Here is a 17,677-nt window from a genome sequence, read left to right on the forward strand (position 1 = left end):
TGGGAGTTATACCTGATGTAAATGACCAGTTGATGGGTGCTGACGAGTTGATGGGTGCAGCACGCCAACATGGCACAGGTATACATATGTAACAAACCTGCACGTTATGCACATGTACCCTAGAACTTAAAGTATAATAATAATAAAAAAAAGAAAAGAAAATTAGAATGTTGCATTTCAGAATAACCTTGCAGAGTTTATGCTTCAGTGTTTTATAAAATGAAAATTTTAAATGTATACTAAAACGAACTTTTTGAACAGTCTTCAATTTTAGACCTAAACGCATGAATATTTTAGTGTTTTTCTTATTTTTTTAAAATTGGCATTTTATAAATAGACATACTTATGGGGTACAATTTTGATGTTTTGATACGTATCTATGATACAAAATGATCCAATCAGAGTAGTTAGTGTATCCATTACTTCATACATTTATCACTTCTTTATGGTGAGAACATTCAAAAGCCTCTCGACTAGTTATTTTGTAATATACACTATTTTACTGTCAAACAACATCACCCTATTACTTATTCCTGCTATCTAACTTTGCACCTGTTGACCAACCTCTCTTCATCCTCTGCTTTCCGGCCAGTTTTATTCTCTTTATGATAGCAACATTTTTTTTTTTTTTTTAGATACCACATATGAAGGAGATAATGGGGTGTTTGTTTTTTTGTGTCTGGCTTATATAACTTAACATGATATCCTCCAATTTCACCCATGTTGTCACAAATTATAGGATTTCATTCTTTTTAATGACCGAATACTATCCCATTGTTTAGATACAACATATTTTCTTTATCCATTTATTGATTGTTGAATGCTTAAGTTGATTCCATATCTTGGCTAGTGAATAACGCTGCAATAAACATGGGAGTGCAGGTATCTCTTCAGTATACTAATTTCATTTTGTTTGGATATATACCTAGTCTTGAGATTGCTGGATCATATGGTATTTCTATTTTTAATTTTTGAAAATTTTTAATTGATATGTAATAATTGTACATAGTTATGAATTTCAGAGTGACATTTCAATACATGTATACATTGTTTAATGACCAAATCAAGGTAGTTAGCATATCTATCATCTTGAACATTTATCATTTGTTTGGATTGTGAACATTCAGAATTATCTCTTCTAGCTTTTAAAATATATACACTAAATTATTATTAGTCATAGTCACCCTAGAGTGCCACAGGACACTAAAATGAACAGTAGAACTTAGTTCTCTTATCTAGCAGTAGTTTTGCATCAGTTAACAAACCACTCCCTATTTTCCTCTCCCCACTATCCTTCACAGCCTCTAATAACCTCTATTCTACTCCCTATTTCTATCTCAATTATTTTAAGTCTCACATAATAGTGAGAACATGCAGTATTTATCTTTCTGTGTCTGACTTATTTCACTTAACATAATGTCCTCCAGTCTTATCCACGTTGCAGGAAGGATTGTCCTCCAGTCTCATCTGTGTTGTTATTGATAGGATTTTATTCTTTTTTATGGCTGGATAGTATATAAAAATATTATATACATTTACATATATAATTTGTATTACATAATATATGATATATTTTAATATATTTATAAATATATATTTGTATATTTTAATAATACATAATAATTTTCAACTAAACATATTACATATATATTTTATATATATAATACTTTCTTTAACCATTCATCTGTTGATTGATATTTAGGTTGACTCTGTATCTAGGCTATTGTGAATGGTGCTACAGTAAACAGGAAGGTGCAGGTATCACTGTGGTATACTGATTTCCTTTCTTGTTGGTAAATATCCAGTAGTGGGATTACTGGGTAATATAGTAGTTCTATTTTAAGTTTTTTTGAGAAACTTCCATAAGGTTTTCTATAATGGCTATATTAATTTACATTCTTATTAATAGTGTATAAGAGTGCCCTTTTCTCTACGTCCTCACCAGAATTTGTTATTTTTTGCCTTTTTGATGATAGTCATTCTAACTGGGGTAAGATGATATCTCATTGTCATTTTCATTTGCATTTCCCTGATAAATAATGATACTGGGCATTTTTAATATACCTGTTGGCCATTTGTCTGTATTTTTTGAGAAATGTCAATTAAAATCTTTTGCCCATGTTTTTGCTGTTGAATTTTAAATTCTTTATATATACCCTAGATATTAATTCCTTGTCAAATGTATAATGTATAGTTTGCAAATATTTTCACCTATTCTATAGATTGTCATTTCACTGTTAATAGTTTCCTTTGCTCTACAAAAACTTTTATTTTGATGTGATCTCATTTGACTATTTTTGCTTTTGTCACCTGTGCTTTTGAGGTCTTTCTTAAAGAAATTGTTGCCCAGCCCAGTGTAATGAAGCATCTTCCCTATGTTTTCTTCTAGTAGTTTTATTATTTTGGTTTTACATCTAAATCTTTAATCCATCTTGAGTGAGAAGTAGTGGGGTAGTTTCAGTCTTCTGCTTGTGGATATCCAATTTTCCCAGCACCACTTATTGAAGAGACTGTCTTTTTCCCATTGTGTGTTCTTGATATTTTTGTTGAAAATCAGTTGGCTGTAGGTGCATGAGTTCATTTCTGGGCTCTCTATTCTCTTCATTGGTTTATCTGTTTGTTTTTATGACAGTACCATGCTGTTTGGTTACTATACCTTTGTAGTATATTTTGAAATCAGGTAGTGCGATGCCTCCAGCTTTGTTGGTTTTGCTCAGATATCTTTGGCTATTTGGGGTTTTTGTGGTTTTATACGAAGGTTGCTTTTTCTGTTCCTGTGAAGAATATCATTTTGTATATTGATAGGGATTGCATTAAATATGCAGATTGCTTTGGGAAGTATGGGCATTTTAACAATACTAATTCTGCTAACTCACGAACACAAGATATCTTTTCATTTATTTGTGTACTCTTTATCAATATTTTATAGTTTTCAATGTATAGATCTTTTACCTACTTGGTTAAGTTTATTACTAGGTATCTTATGGTTTTTGTAGTTACTGTAAATGAAATTATTTTATTGATTTCTTTTTCAGATAGTTCACTATTAGCATATAGAAATGTTACTAATTTTTAGATGTGTATTTTGTATTCTGAAACTTTACTGAATATATTTATTAGTTCTACCATTGTTTTGGTGCAGTCTTCAGAGTTTTCTCTATATAAGATGATATAATCTACAAACAGGAACAATTTGACTTCCTCTTTTCCAGTTTAGATCTCTTTAATTTTTTTCTCTTGCCTAATTGCTCTGACTAGGACTTCTAGAACTATATCAAATAGAAGTGGTGAAAGTTGGCATACTTGTTCCTGATCTTAGAAGAGAAGCTTTCAACTTTTCTTTATTCAGTACAATGTTAGTTGTGGGTCTTTATTGTGTTGACGTATGTACCTTTTATACCTAATTTGTGGAGAGTTTTGATCATGAAAGAATGTTGAATTTTGTCACATGCTTTTTCTCTATCTATTGAAATGATATATGGTTTTTGTCTTTCTTTCTGTTAATGTGGTGTACCACATTTACTGATTTGCATATATTAAGCCATCCTTGCATCCATGGGATGAATCTGACTTGGTCATAGTAAATGATCTTTTTAATGTGCTCCTAGATTCAGTTTGATAGTATCTTGTTGAGAATTTTTACATCTATGTTCATCAGGAATATTGGCCTGTAGTTTTCTTTTTGTTGTTGTTGTTGTTGTTGTTGAGTCCTTATCCAGTTTTGAAATCAACATAAAGCTGGCCTGATAAAATGAGTTTGGAAGTATTCCTTCCTCTTCATTTTTCTGGAATAGTTTGAGAAGCACTGGTAGTAGTTCTTTTTTAGAACTAATTAAGCAGTGAAGTTATCAGATCCTTGGCTTTTCTTTGATTCAAGACTTTTTATTATTTTTATTTTTATTTTTTAACTGCACCAAAGGCATGTCCTAGCTTTATTAAAGGGCCTGTGCCACTGAGTCAACATAAAAACACAAAAAATCTCATCAGTTTAATAACAATGAAGAACCCTAAAAATGGAAAATGAAGGGGGTAAGGGAAGAGATCTGCTTATGGCACTGAGCCTGGCCACAGGGTCCCCCAATATTACTGTTGCTACGAGGTCAGGGGGACAGCGATTGTCCTGAGCCCCCATTCACCTGGGTTGAGGACCCTCACTTCTTCTGGGGTGTGCTCAGCTTCTGCATGCCCCTGATCTTGTCCAGCAGGCCAGAGTTGAAGGCCTCGGTGGGTTTGTAACAGTCAACCAACAGCTCCTTGACCCTGGCAGCCTGGACATCATCACTCTCCATGTCCAGGAGTTCATCCATGTCAATCTCCAGTTCCGGTATCGCCTCTTCCTGGCAGCTGGGGAGTCGTTTAGTTGCTCCAGGATCCACTCCTCCAGGTTGAAGCCCTTCGTAGCTCCTTGTGGTCATACTTGATGGTGACCTTCCCTTGGCGCCTCACTGGGCCTTCATCATCTGTGCTGCCCAGGCCCTCTCCTGTGGCCCTGGGGGGTGGGCTCTTAAAGTAAACACATGGTCCTGAGTCACCACTCCCCCTCCCTGGGGCCAGGGCCACTGTCTGCCATGGTGGCCACGAGGGCCATGTACGTGCATCATGTCCCTCCCTGCACCTGGATGCCCGCTGCCTGGCTCATGGCGGCTGGCTCAGGTTAGTCTGCTGGCTCTGCTCTGTGAGGCTCCACGGAGATTATGGTGGGGGCACCTGGGGACAGCTGCAGCATGTGGAGCCCCCAGGTCTGGCCTGGCTGCACCCGTGACTTTTTATTACAGAATCAATTTTCTCACTCTTTGGTCTGTTTAGATTTTCTATTTTTTTCATAATTTAATCTGGGTAGGTTGTACTCCAGGAACTTATCCGTTTCTTCTATGTTATCAATTTGTTGGAGTATAGTTGTTCAAAATAATTTCTTCTGTGTCTTTGTATTTCTGTGGTATCAATTGTAATGTCTAATTTTTCATCTTTTATTACTTTTGAGTCTTCATTTTTTTCTCAATATAGTTAAAGTTTCTCAGTTTTGTTTTTTTAAACAAACATTTCTTTTTGTTGATCTTTTTAAAAATTAAACTTTTAAGTTCAGGAGTACACGTGCAGGTTTGTTACATAGATAAACGTGTCGTGGGGATTTGTTGTACAGGTTATTTTTCACCTAGGTATTAAGCCTAGTACTCAGTGGTTATTTTTCTGGATCCTCTGCCTCTTCCCACCCTCCACCCTTCCATACAACCCAGTGTGTGTTGTTCCCCTTTATATGTCCATGTGTTCTCATCGTTTAGCTCCCACTTATAAGTGAGAACATGCAGTATTTTGTTTTCTGTTCCTGTGTTAGTTTACTAAGGATAATGGCCTCCAGCTACATCTAGTTCTTGTAAAGGACATGATCTCGTTTTTTTTATGGCTGCATAGTATTCCGTGGTGTATATGTACCACATTTTTTAAAAATTGAGAAGGAGTCTTTATTGCCCAGGCTGGAGTGCAGTGGTACAATCTCAACTCACTGTAACCTCTGTCTCCCAGGTTCAAGCAATTCTCCTGCCTCAGACTCATCAGTAGCTGGGATTACAGGCACATGCCACCACGCCTGGCTAGTTTTTGCATTTTTAGTAGAAACAGGATTTTGCCATGTTGGCCAGGCTGGTCTTGAACTCCTGACCTCAGGTGATCTGCCTGCCTCAGGCTCCCCAAATGCTGGGATTATAGGCCTGAGCCACCACACCTGGCCTGTACCATATTTTCTTTATCCAGTCTACCATTGATGGGTATTATGTTGATGGAATATCTTTGCTACTGTGAATAGTGCTGCAATGAACATATGTGTGCATGTGTCTTTATGATAGAATGATTTCTATTCCTTTGGGTATATTCTCAGTAAGGGTATTGTTGAAAGTGGGCTGTTGAAGTACCCGACTATAATTGCATTTCAGTTTCTCCTTTTAGGTCTAATAACATTTGCTTCATATATATGGGTGTTCCAGTTTGGGTGCATATATATTTACAATTGTTATATCATCTTGTTGAACTGATCCCCTTATCATTATAGAATAATCTTTGCCTCTTTTTACTATATGTGGCTGAAATTCTATTTTATTGTATATAAATATGACTATTCCTCCTTGCTTTTAATTTGTGTTTGTATGGGATCTTTTCCCATCCCTTTATTTTTAGTCTGTTTGTCTTTACTGCGAAGGTGAGTCTCTTGTAGGCAGAATATAGTTGGATCTAGTTTTTTTATTCATTCAGCTACTCTATATTTTTTAATCAAAGAATTTAAACCATTTACATTAAAGATTATTGTTAGATAAGAACTTACTCCTGCCATTTTCTTAATTATTTTATTGTTGTTTAATAGATTATTTACTCCCACATTTTCCTTTGTTGTATACCTTTGTGGTTTGGTGTGAAGCTTTTATCCTTCCTCTTTATTATTTGTGTATTTGCTATAGTTGCTTTCTTTGTGGTTATCATTGGGCTAGCATAAAGAGTCTTGCCAAAATAGACTATTTTAAACTGATAGCAACTTACCTTTGGTCACATAAAAATACTCTGGACATTTTCCTCCTTTCAATTTAAATTATTATTGCCTAATTTTTCTTCTCTATTACATGTTCCTTAGCCACTAATTGTAATTGTTGTTGTTGTTGACCACTTTTACTTTAAACCTTTATGTCAGATAATTGAGAGATTTATATAGCACCATTATATCACTGTGGTATTCTGAGTTTGATTTATGAATTGATTGCTACTGGTGAGTTTTATACCTTCACGTGTTTTCATGGTAGTAATTATTGTCCTTTTATTTTCAGTTGTAGCACTTCCTTAAGCATTTCTTGTAGGGTTTGTCTAATGGTGATGAATTCTCTCAGGCCTTGTTTTTCTGTAAAGGTCTTTATTTCTCTTTTATTTCTGAAGGATGGCTGTGTTGGATATAGTATTCCTGGCTGAAAGAATTTATTTGTTAAACTCTCTTTTAATATATCATTCACTCTCTTGGCCTGCAAGTTTTCTGCTAAGAAATCTGCTAATAGTCTCATGGAGATCCCCTTCTATATCACTTGATGCTTTTCTCTTGCAGCTTTTAGAATTATCTCTCTGTCTTTGACTTTTGACAGTTTGATTATAATATGCCTCAGAGAGGATTTTTTGGAAGTTGAATCTAATTGAGGAGCTTTGAGCTTCTAGAATCTGGATGTTCATATATCTCCCAATATGTGGGAAATTTTCAGCTATTATTTCATTAAATAGGTTTTCTGTGACTTTATTTATTCATTCTCCCTCTAAAACTACCAAAATAAGAAAATTTGTGTAATTAAGGGCATCCCATAAGCCACATAGGCTTTTTTTATCCTCTTCTATTCTTATTTTATTTTTTCCCATCTGAGTTATTTCCAATGATCTGTTTAAGTTCGGAAATTCTTTATTCTGTTTCGTCTATTCCTGAAGCTCTCAATTGCAGTTTTTATTTCATTAACTGAATTTTTTCAGCTCTGATGTTTCTGTTTGTTTTTTTTTCATGTAATATCTATCTCTGTTGAAATTCTCATTCAGATAATGAATTGCTTTTCTGATTGCATTGAAATGTTTGTTTATATTCTTTTGTATCTCACTGAGTTTCATTAAGATCATTAATTTGAAAATTTTCAGACATTTTGTTAATATCTTTTTTTTTGGAGTCTGCTACTAGAGATTTACTGTGTTTGTTTAGGGGGGAGATGTCATGCTTCCTTGGTTCTTCATATTTCTTATGTCCCTATGTCCCTACATTGATCTGTGCATCTTGTGGAATAGTTTCTTTTTCCAAGTTGTGAATTAATTGTCACAGGGATAGACTTCTTCCTGTAGATACTTTCTAGAGTTTTAGTGAGGTATGGTGCATTGACTTTCGTTTTGGGTGAGTCATTAACATGATCTCCATTCAGTTTCTTCAGCTGTAATCACTGTCAGTAATTTCAGTGATTGCCTTAGTGGTCTAGGCTGCATGAGTTTATGATGGTGTTGGTATAGTTTTGCTGTAGGTGGGAGTGCTGAGCTGGTTGTTGGGTTGGGTGTGTGTAGGCACAACAGGCCAAGAGGCTGTGTCAGGCTTTCCAGGGAGGTGGAGGCCATTGCTGGGATAGCTGAAACTGAGCTGAGCCATGTGTAGACATGGCAAGGCCGGGAAGTCCTGCAGCAGTCTGTCTGGGGGTAGGCCACCCTCAGGCCAGCTATTGTGCCAGGCACGGGTTTGTGTGAGTACATCAAGATGGGAAGTCCTGTGGCTATCTGCCTGTAGAGGCAGCATTGCTGCTGGACCAACTTTTGGGTTAAGTGAAGGTTCATGCTGGTGTAGTGGAACCTGGAAGTCTTGCAGCAGTCTGTGTGCAAGGATGACTCTTCTACCGTAACAGCTGTCAGGCCAAGAATGGATTCAGTGTGAGTGTAGTGGCTCTGGGAGGACCTGCAACAGCCTGTAGGGAAGCAGAGCTGCTGCAGAACTGGCAGTCAGGTTAGGTGTGAGTGCACATGAACTTGCCATCCAGACAGGTGTACAACATGAGTGCACGTGGGCAGGGCATTGAGGTAGCTGCATGGTAGTATTCCCACTGTACAGGTATACCTGTTCCCTTAGCGGTGATGTCCTGCATGGACTTGAGTACCAGTCTTGGTTGTTCATATGGTCTAGAATCCAGGCAGCCAGGGTTGTGGTGCTATAGGCACCCATGTGAATGTGACAGAAAGATCATGGAGCCTCAGGGATGGTGAGAGTTAGTTGCTACAAACTGCCAGGACAGGACACACTCTAGCCACTCTAGCAGTGGGCTTGGTTTAAAGATGGTACCCATCCTTAACAGCCTGGAGTTTTAGTGAGGTATGGTGCATTGTATGGGGTTCAGTGTAGGCTCTTACTCTGCAGCAGTGTACTTGTGTGAAATTTGGGATACTCTTCAAATTGGATTTAGGGTCTGTGAGGACTGGGGAATTCTCCTGAGCAAGGATTGCTGACATTTGTGGCAGCAGTAGGGATGGCTGGGGATATCCAACTTACATTTTCCCTGTAAGAAGTTACCTTGACTAGAAGCCAGTCCTGGTGAAGGAGACAATGTGGCAGAGGCAGAATGCCTCACTTTTCTCCCTATGGTTCTACCCTGGGCTTCTGGGCTTCACAGGGATTTTGCTATTTCCCTGGTGCTTTTCAGCATACTTCCTAAGTCTCTTTAGTCAAAACATTTTTATTTATTTGTTGTTTTGGTGTGTTTTTCTTCGTGGGAGGTGTCAGGTAACTCTAGTCTGCTGACCTCACTCCTCCTATTTCATTTTTGATTTACATAGAGTTGTTACAATGTCCTAACTGCTGTTTACCCCTTTCCTATTCTCTTCAGTGTTAAAGATTTATCCTTTACTATCATTTTATTGGAGTCTCTAGTGGGAGAAAAGAATTATATTCAGCCATCTCAAACCAGAACTTCTTTTTCACTTTTTCCAATTTTAAATTAAAAGAAATTATCTGCTCTTGGGTTTCCATACAGATTATGAAACATTTACTAGTTAAATATGCTAATTATTTTGGGGAGAAATAGTGAATTATAGTTCCATGTCATATGCCTCTGCCATAGAATTAGGTGATCTCCATCGCCAAGTCTAAAACTTACATGTCTTTACATATTGGTAATTGGCAAATATATAAATATATCACTAAACTCTTCTTTATCTATTTCCTCTTGTGACTATAATTTAATTTATTAAAATATTACAACACAAAAAATCTCCACAAAAACATGCAAAATGACAAATGTGTAATATCTTAATGCTATGTGAGATCCAGATGTATCTAAGACACAAAGAGCTAATTAGAGGTAATGAACATTTATTTCCAGTTAAAGGGCTAATATTGAACGAAACTTAGAAGGTTCAATTCAGATAAGCATTCAAGTGCTTGGCTGCTGATCCCAAACTTTATCTGAACCCTCTGAACCTCTCAAGTCTTGCAAACTGGGCTGGACATCTTATGAGAACAACTTCATCTGGGGTATTTGGGTATGTTTGCTTCCAGCTGGAACCCAAAACTGCAGAGAGAGGCACAAATGAAGAAAAATTGAGGGAAACTCTGAAGTTCTTCTAACCTCAGAAAGAGGCTTTGGTTAAATTTGGAGGAAAGGTTAGAGATTAAGAGCAGCTTCTATTTTAGCTGGCTGCGTTCATCTATCTTTAAAAATTATATATTAATCTTCCAAATGAGAGGTCATTAATATTACTTTGTTTTCGGTTGGGCAATATAGTGAAACATTCTTTAAAACAATGAATTTCTGCTTGTTTTACATGTCTCAAGTAAGAATTTGACAGTAGATAACTGCTCCAGAATGGCAGCATGCATATTACTGATCATTAACACATGCCTAGGTGTGGTTTTAGGCACCAAACCAAATGGAGCCTTAAGTCGAGTTATAGGAACACCATTAAGATATAGTCCATTGTAAGCATGGAGAGTAAACAGGAGTAAACTACTTTCTATTGTATTTTCTTTATCAATTCTGTGAGGAGAACATATATTCAAAATATATTTTATTTATTTTTTCTTTTTTTTTCAGTTTTATTTCACTTTAAATATGCCAATTATACTTGAGGAATCATGGTCATAAAAATACGTACATATAGAAAACTGATATTTGTTAATTGCCTGCTGTGTACTCACTATATGTACATAATCTCACAGCAACTCTAAGAGGTAAATATTATTATACAAATTTCACAAGGACTGAGGTTCAGATAAGGTTATTTATTTGCTTAAGCTTGCACAGTTAGTGTGATGACTAATTTTATGTGTCAACTTAGCTGAGCCATGGAGCACAGATATTTGGTCAAGCATTATTCTGAATATTTCTGCGAACTTTACTTTTAAATCAATAGATGTTGAGTAAAACAGATTGCTCTCTATATTGTGAGTGGGTCTTCACCAATCAGTTGGAAGTCCTGAAGAGAACAAAAACCTAACCATCTCTAAGCAAGAGGGAATTCTCCCAACAGACTGCATTTGGACTTTCTCTGCAACACTGGATCTTCCTGGTTCTACAGCAGAAATGCCTTTCCTATATCTTTCCTGCAACTCTTTCCTATATCTCTAGCCTTCCTGCCTCCTTGGTGATTTTTGGACTCACCAAGCTCCCATAGTCATATAATCCCATTCTTTTAAATAAATCTCCTTCTATATATATGTACGTATGTCCTATTGGCTCATGTTCCTCTGAAGAACATAGATGAATACAGCTAGTAAATGGGAAAGTTAAGGTTGAGATCTAGTTCTGTTGATTTCAGAGCACTATGCCAAATTTCATTTTATATAAACACTTCTTTTGTACTGGCTTACTGAGTTAGTAATTCAATTTGTTACTACATAGTCACATTTATGTTCATATACACAAATGCACACCTGTATACATGTTAATACATATTAATAGTATTGAGTGTGGCCTTGTTTACACATGAATAAGACACAATTTCAGCTTTTCCTATGAAACTCTAAAGAGAATGATGAATTTTAACCTCAATATGTAATCTTGTGAAGACAGACTCACTTCACCATATTTATTATTGTATAATAGTAATATTTCCCTCCTATAATATTATTATTGCTGTATATATCCCTATAATCTGCTGAAATTCTAATAACTGATGACATTTTTATAAATTTCCCCAAAATTTTGGTTTTACTGAAGATACTTTTCTAATTTTTGCTGTTACAATAATCGTAATTCTATCTAATTATTCAGTTTTCATTTACTCATGACTAGCAAACTGAAACATCTAAAACAAAATAACTATAGAAAACTATACCTGAAACAATACTAGCATTGTATTTAAATTCTTCACGTTAACTTTTACCATATTAATTTATAGTTTTTTAAAGTTTATAGCTTTTACCTTTTTAATGTATAATGTTGCCTGGTATATTTAATCTTCTATTTCTTTCTAACAGCAGCTACTTGCTCATTTGGACAAAAAATGGACCAGGCTTCCAATGATTAATTAACACATGTACAGTGATTCCTACTGAGAGTCAGGAAACTTGATCTTAGCATCAATAATATTCACCTCTGTATGCTAGTTGTGAAAAAAGAATTATGTTCTGAGGACATTATATTTATCATTCTTCTTCAAGCCATGTAAGCAAGATATAACTTTGTAAATGTTAAAGTCAAAAGAAACATATGTCTCTAATTTATTGGAGTTGTCTCTAAAGGTGATCTCTCATCCATGTTCCTATAAACCCTTGGGTAGGGGAGGAACAGAGTCTATGAAATTCAGGATTATGAGCCATCCTTTTAAACAAAATTCTTTATTGATGAAACATAGCTCACAATCAAAATTTAACCTTGAAAATGATTGTAAATTATTCAGTTACATTCCTTTACTTTGTAGATGGAGAAACTGTGGCCCAGGTAAGTTAAATGACCAACCCTGATGACTCAGCTGGACTAAAACAAGTTTGCCTGATTTCTAGTGCATGTTATATCTTCCTTTGAACATGTGACTTTCCTTATGAAAATAGTCCCAAGAAATCCCCAAATACATTCCTATATTACTTGGGCCACTTGGAATATGAAGAGTGAACTTTTAATATATGACTAAATCATTTATTAGCATGTTCCTATTCAGCATCAGAACTTTCTATGGTAACCACCCATGTGTGCTAATTTTAAGGCTTTAGTGTTCAACAGCTAACTGAAGCTACTGCCAGCTTTTTGTGTGTGTTTTTAAGCATTTTAAGGTATGTTTGTTAAAATGTACTGACAATAAGAGTGACATGAAAAATCTCATTATTATTATTACTTTTTATTATGACAAAATGTCATTGCATATTTTGGTTTAGGCCCTGTTTCCACATGGGTGTGCCCATTGCTAGTGTGGAACTCTAGAAGGAATATGGTCTTTGGAAATTAATTTTAACTTTGCCACAAGCCAGCTGTGTGAGCTTGGGTAAGTCACTTACCTAGTCAAGGTCACAGTTTCTTCATTTATAAAAACGTAGGTAATAAGTCTTTTATTTCATGGTCATTGTTAAGTACTAAATGATTTAATGTACATATGATATAATGATATAATGAAAGGGTTTAGGTACAATGAGCCTGGCACATTGCAGTACTCTGTAAGTATTAATTTCATTTGCACTTTAATCTTTACTGCTGCCTTTAATTTTAGGATTTATGACTCTGGTCCAATATGGCTCACCCACCTGAAGGCCTTCTAGTCAATTTCTCATAGTCTTTGTATATTGACAGGTGGAAGATATTAGGGCCAAATTATATACTTGAAAATGAATAAATCTATGTTTATTGTTCCTAATTAATATCTTCTTCTATTAAATTATTATAATGCTTAGGATTAATTTACTGTGCTATATTTACCATGGTGAAAGAATTCTGTGATTGCTACAACAGGAAAGCTCTCTAGTGAGGTTAGAAGATGGTTAGGCAGTTTTGTTTGCTTAAGAAAAATGAGCAAGAAAATTTTGCATAATGCCTTTTGGAGCAGTCTTATTCTTCATAATTGCCTGAGATATTTCAAGGTGCTTTGCTATAAATCTGAAGACTTAAAAACATTGTTTTACAGTCTGGCCCACTAAGAATAATGACCTCTCCTGTTCCTTGTTTTTCTGGGTGATTAAGGGTTTCCTGACTGGCCCCAGGCCATCTGCCCTGGCTATTTTTTTTTCTTCAGATTTAGAACCATAATGTCAAAAATAATCTCTTACTCTGAGAGATTTTGCTAGCCCCAGAAGATAGGAAGTGTTTGCTGCATGTGCTCCAACACCGCATGAAAAATTGTGCAAATGATGCTTCTTGTTGATGTTATAAAGCAGTCCCATCATTTATGCTCCTTAAACTAAATTAGGTGTAAATTATTTCAAGGAGGCCAGAGTTCTTCCTTGTATTCCTATGAGGATAATTTCACAAATACACAGCATGTCCCTTCAACCACAGATTTTGGGCAGAGAGAAGGAAACAAGAAGAAGGAGAAGAAGAGAGCTATGGCCTTGGGCCAGTGCACACTCTCCACAGGGGGTTTCCAGCATGTGGGTGATTTCTAACCAAGCTGACATAAATCAGACTGTGCAGAGCAATGACATTCTGATCACTGTGCTGGGAGACACCTGGATAGTGTTACAGTTCCCTCATTAAGAGGTACTGGAGTTGAGCTGGGGAGGTGAACTTTTAGCTGTATCAAAATAACAGTGTTGGAGCAAAGAAGATGCTGGGATGAGGGGGCGTACCAGTAATAACCCAACCTTTACAGACAGGTTATGTGGGGCGTTCTGAACTCTCATCTTTGGAAATAATTTTTTTACAAACTGAACTCAGTAAAATTAAGAAGAATTTGGTCCATGAATGCCATTGTTTAAATCTGGCTGAGATTTGAGCCTCTTTCTTTCTCAGCTGGGACATTCTGCTGCAGTAGCCTACACTCCCAAACCTTGTTAAAACTGAGTTCATAATGTGTGATAGACATGTTTGTTAGTTTGTTCTGGAACATTTTATTCAAGGTAAGTTACTTATTAATTACAGTTATTAATTTTTAATAAAAATTGGATGTTAAAACACAAAATTGGGTGTATAGGTAAAAAAAATACAAACCTTTCTAAACCAAACAAAAATTTTAAATACAGCAAAGAACATAGAGAAGAAAAGACTATGGTTTAAGTACAACATAATAAATTAATTATAAAATAATATGATAGAATTGATATCAAACATATTAGTCATATAAAAATGTGACTGGGTTTAAATCACCTATTAAAGAAAAAATATTTTCAAATTGGCTGATAAAGCAAAATACATCTCTATACTGTATAAAAAAGACATATCAAATACACACAGAAATTTTAAAAAGATAGAACTAAATATATGGGCAAAGAGATACCAGGCAAGCGGGAAAAATGAAAATCACAGTGTTAAATTTTGGTATCAGATAAAGTAGAATTAAACAAAACTACATACTATATATACTTACCTTTAGCCCAGCAATCCCACTTCTGATCATTTATTCTGAAGGTATACTTCCAACCATACAAAATTACATATGCACAAGATTATTCATTATAGCACTGTTTATAATTGCAAATAGTTATAAATGTCTATACACAGGAAACTGGTTGAAAAACTTTACATATACACAGTGGAATACAATACAGTTATAAAATAAGAATGAGGAGGAGCTTTATGAAGTGATAGGAAGTTATTTCTATAATGTATTTTAAGAGAAAAAAAACAAAGTATTAAAGAATCTCCAGAGTAAGCTACCTATTATATAAGAAAGATGGAGGAATAACAAAACAAATACGTATCTGCTGACTTCTTCAGAAAGAAACATAAGGATAAGTCAGAAAACGTTGAAAATGGCTACCTGTAAGAGAGGGAGTGGTGGAAGGGATGGGGAGGGAAGAACACTTCTCTGAGTATACCTTTGTGGACACTTTTGACATTTGGAAGCATGTCAGTATTCTACATATTCAAAATGGAAATAAAATCAATAAAGATAAGGAAAATACCTGGAATGGAATACAAGCAGTATTTCAAACAAATAATTGTATCTCAGATACGTGGCATAACCACACCAAAAGGGCAAAAAAACTAATCCAGATAATTTGAGCACAGTACTTGGCCCTGTATCTTAAATTCTTTTAGTAGGTTTCTTTTTTTCTAGTTACATGAGTGTAGAAATTCTTGAACCCTATTTGTTTTTATTACAGAATTAGACAAAATTGGATAACCGTGTTGTTGGTGTTGAGAGCCAGGGTTCTCACAGAAGGAAGATGCAAATATAGAATAAGGATGGTGAAGAACCTTGTGAGTTTGGATTAAAATTCGTGGTAACAAAATGACTTCACGGTTTCTAAAGAAACATAATATCTAAATGTAATACATAATCCTAGACTGGACCCTAGAACGAAGAGAAAAAGAATATTATAAATGATGTCGTTGGAACAATTGGCATAATGGCAATATGCACTATAGATTTTTTAAAAATTAGATAAAAGTATTATATCAATGTTACACTTATTGCATTTGATAATTGTACTGTAGTTATGTAAGCAAATATTCTTGTTCTTAGGTAATACATACTGAGGAATTAGGAAGCAAAACTTTCAGAGAAAGAATAATAAAATACATTTTCCAAAATGTTAAAAAAATTGGATAAAGAATATAAGAAGGTTCCCTGTACTATTTTTTAAACATTTCTGTAGGTTTAAAACTATTTCAACATAGTAAGCCAAAAAAGTTATGTATCGCATTCTGAATGATTCCTTGTTACCTTGCTTGTCTGTATCATTATGTTGTAATTTTCCCGTGTTTTTAAACTTTTACCCTTTCTATGATTTTGTGAATACTTGGAAAGCACATCACGTGTCCTCACTCTTCAGAGTTTGCTATTTTCGGATTATTTTGGTCACATTTTGCTGATTTAATTTGGTGTAAATATAAAGCAAGTCTTTGTGAAGTATAATCTCTGGCCCCAAACATGTTCTCGTCACACACATTTTTTAAAAGATGGAGTGAAATCTTGCTTCACAGAAAGTAAATCACAGCTGGGCGTGGTGGCTTACACCTCTAATTGAAGCACTTTGGGAGGCTGAGGCAGGCGATCACTTTAGGCCAGGAGTCCGAGACCAGCCTGGCCAACATGGTGAAATCCCATCTCTACTAAAAATACAAAAATTAGCTGCATGTGGTGGCATGTACCTGTAATCCTAGCTACTCAGGAGGCTGAGGCAGGAAAATCGCTTGAACTCCGGAGGTGGAGGTTGCAGTGCGCTGAAATGGTGCCACTGCACTGTAGCCTGGACAACAGAGCAAGACTCCATCTCAAAAAAAAAAAAGTGAATCTCACATGAAAATCTGAGGGCAAAACTGACCTACGTGATATTTTAATGATTTTCACATTCTATCTTATTCTTATTTCCCAAATGGTTTATATATATATATGACTTATGTTTAAAAGTTCTTATAGAATGCTAACAGCCATTAGAAATATATGTCAGGAGGAATCAGAGGCAAAATGTATTTTTGGTAAAAATGTGACATATTTACATCTGTCTAAAAGAAAATTTATGGCTTGCTTACCAAAATTCTGGATTTAACATCTTACATATAACATTGGGCTTTCAGTGACTGACACTGTCATCAAAGAGTGTAAAATGAATTATATATGAAGTGTCAAGGGGTTGAGTAAAGGGAGGACCCGTTGTCAATTATGACTATAGGAAGGTCATAATTGTATTTAAAGAGAAGAGAGAACAGAGCTGTAGAAGGTCGATCTCAGAGTGTTCACTGAGAGGCAAAGAAAAACAGAACCAGATTAACAAGATTTACCTGTGGACACTAATAAGGATTCAGAACTAAGAAGGTGAAGTGTCAGTAAATACCAGACTGCATGGACACGAGACGTGATCTTCATAGGAAAGGGACGATTTTCATACCCACATTGATATGGGTTGCCATCAGTTTCTTAATGAGGAGAAACTGAAGACAAATATCAGAATGCTGAATATTACATAGTTTATATAGAAGTTAAAAAATAAATGTACATAGTTATTATTATAGAATATGGATTTCATCATTATGAATAAATAGTCTCATAAATTTGCTACTTAAAAGCACATGTAAATATTGTATATGGTGCTTGCACTGGACAGAGCATGCTCTAT

General features: G+C 35.3%; 1 pseudogene; it reads right to left on the minus strand.

Moving 5' to 3' along the window:
• Positions 1-4,151: 4,151 nt before the first annotated feature.
• LOC105536623 lies at positions 4,152-14,299 on the minus strand (annotated as a pseudogene).
• Between the last annotated feature and the right edge of the window lie 3,378 nt (positions 14,300-17,677).

The sequence above is a fragment of the Mandrillus leucophaeus genome, unplaced genomic scaffold (genome assembly GCF_000951045.1).
Source record: "Mandrillus leucophaeus isolate KB7577 unplaced genomic scaffold, Mleu.le_1.0 Scaffold1612, whole genome shotgun sequence".
In the NCBI taxonomy this organism is placed as follows: Eukaryota; Metazoa; Chordata; class Mammalia; order Primates; family Cercopithecidae; genus Mandrillus; species Mandrillus leucophaeus.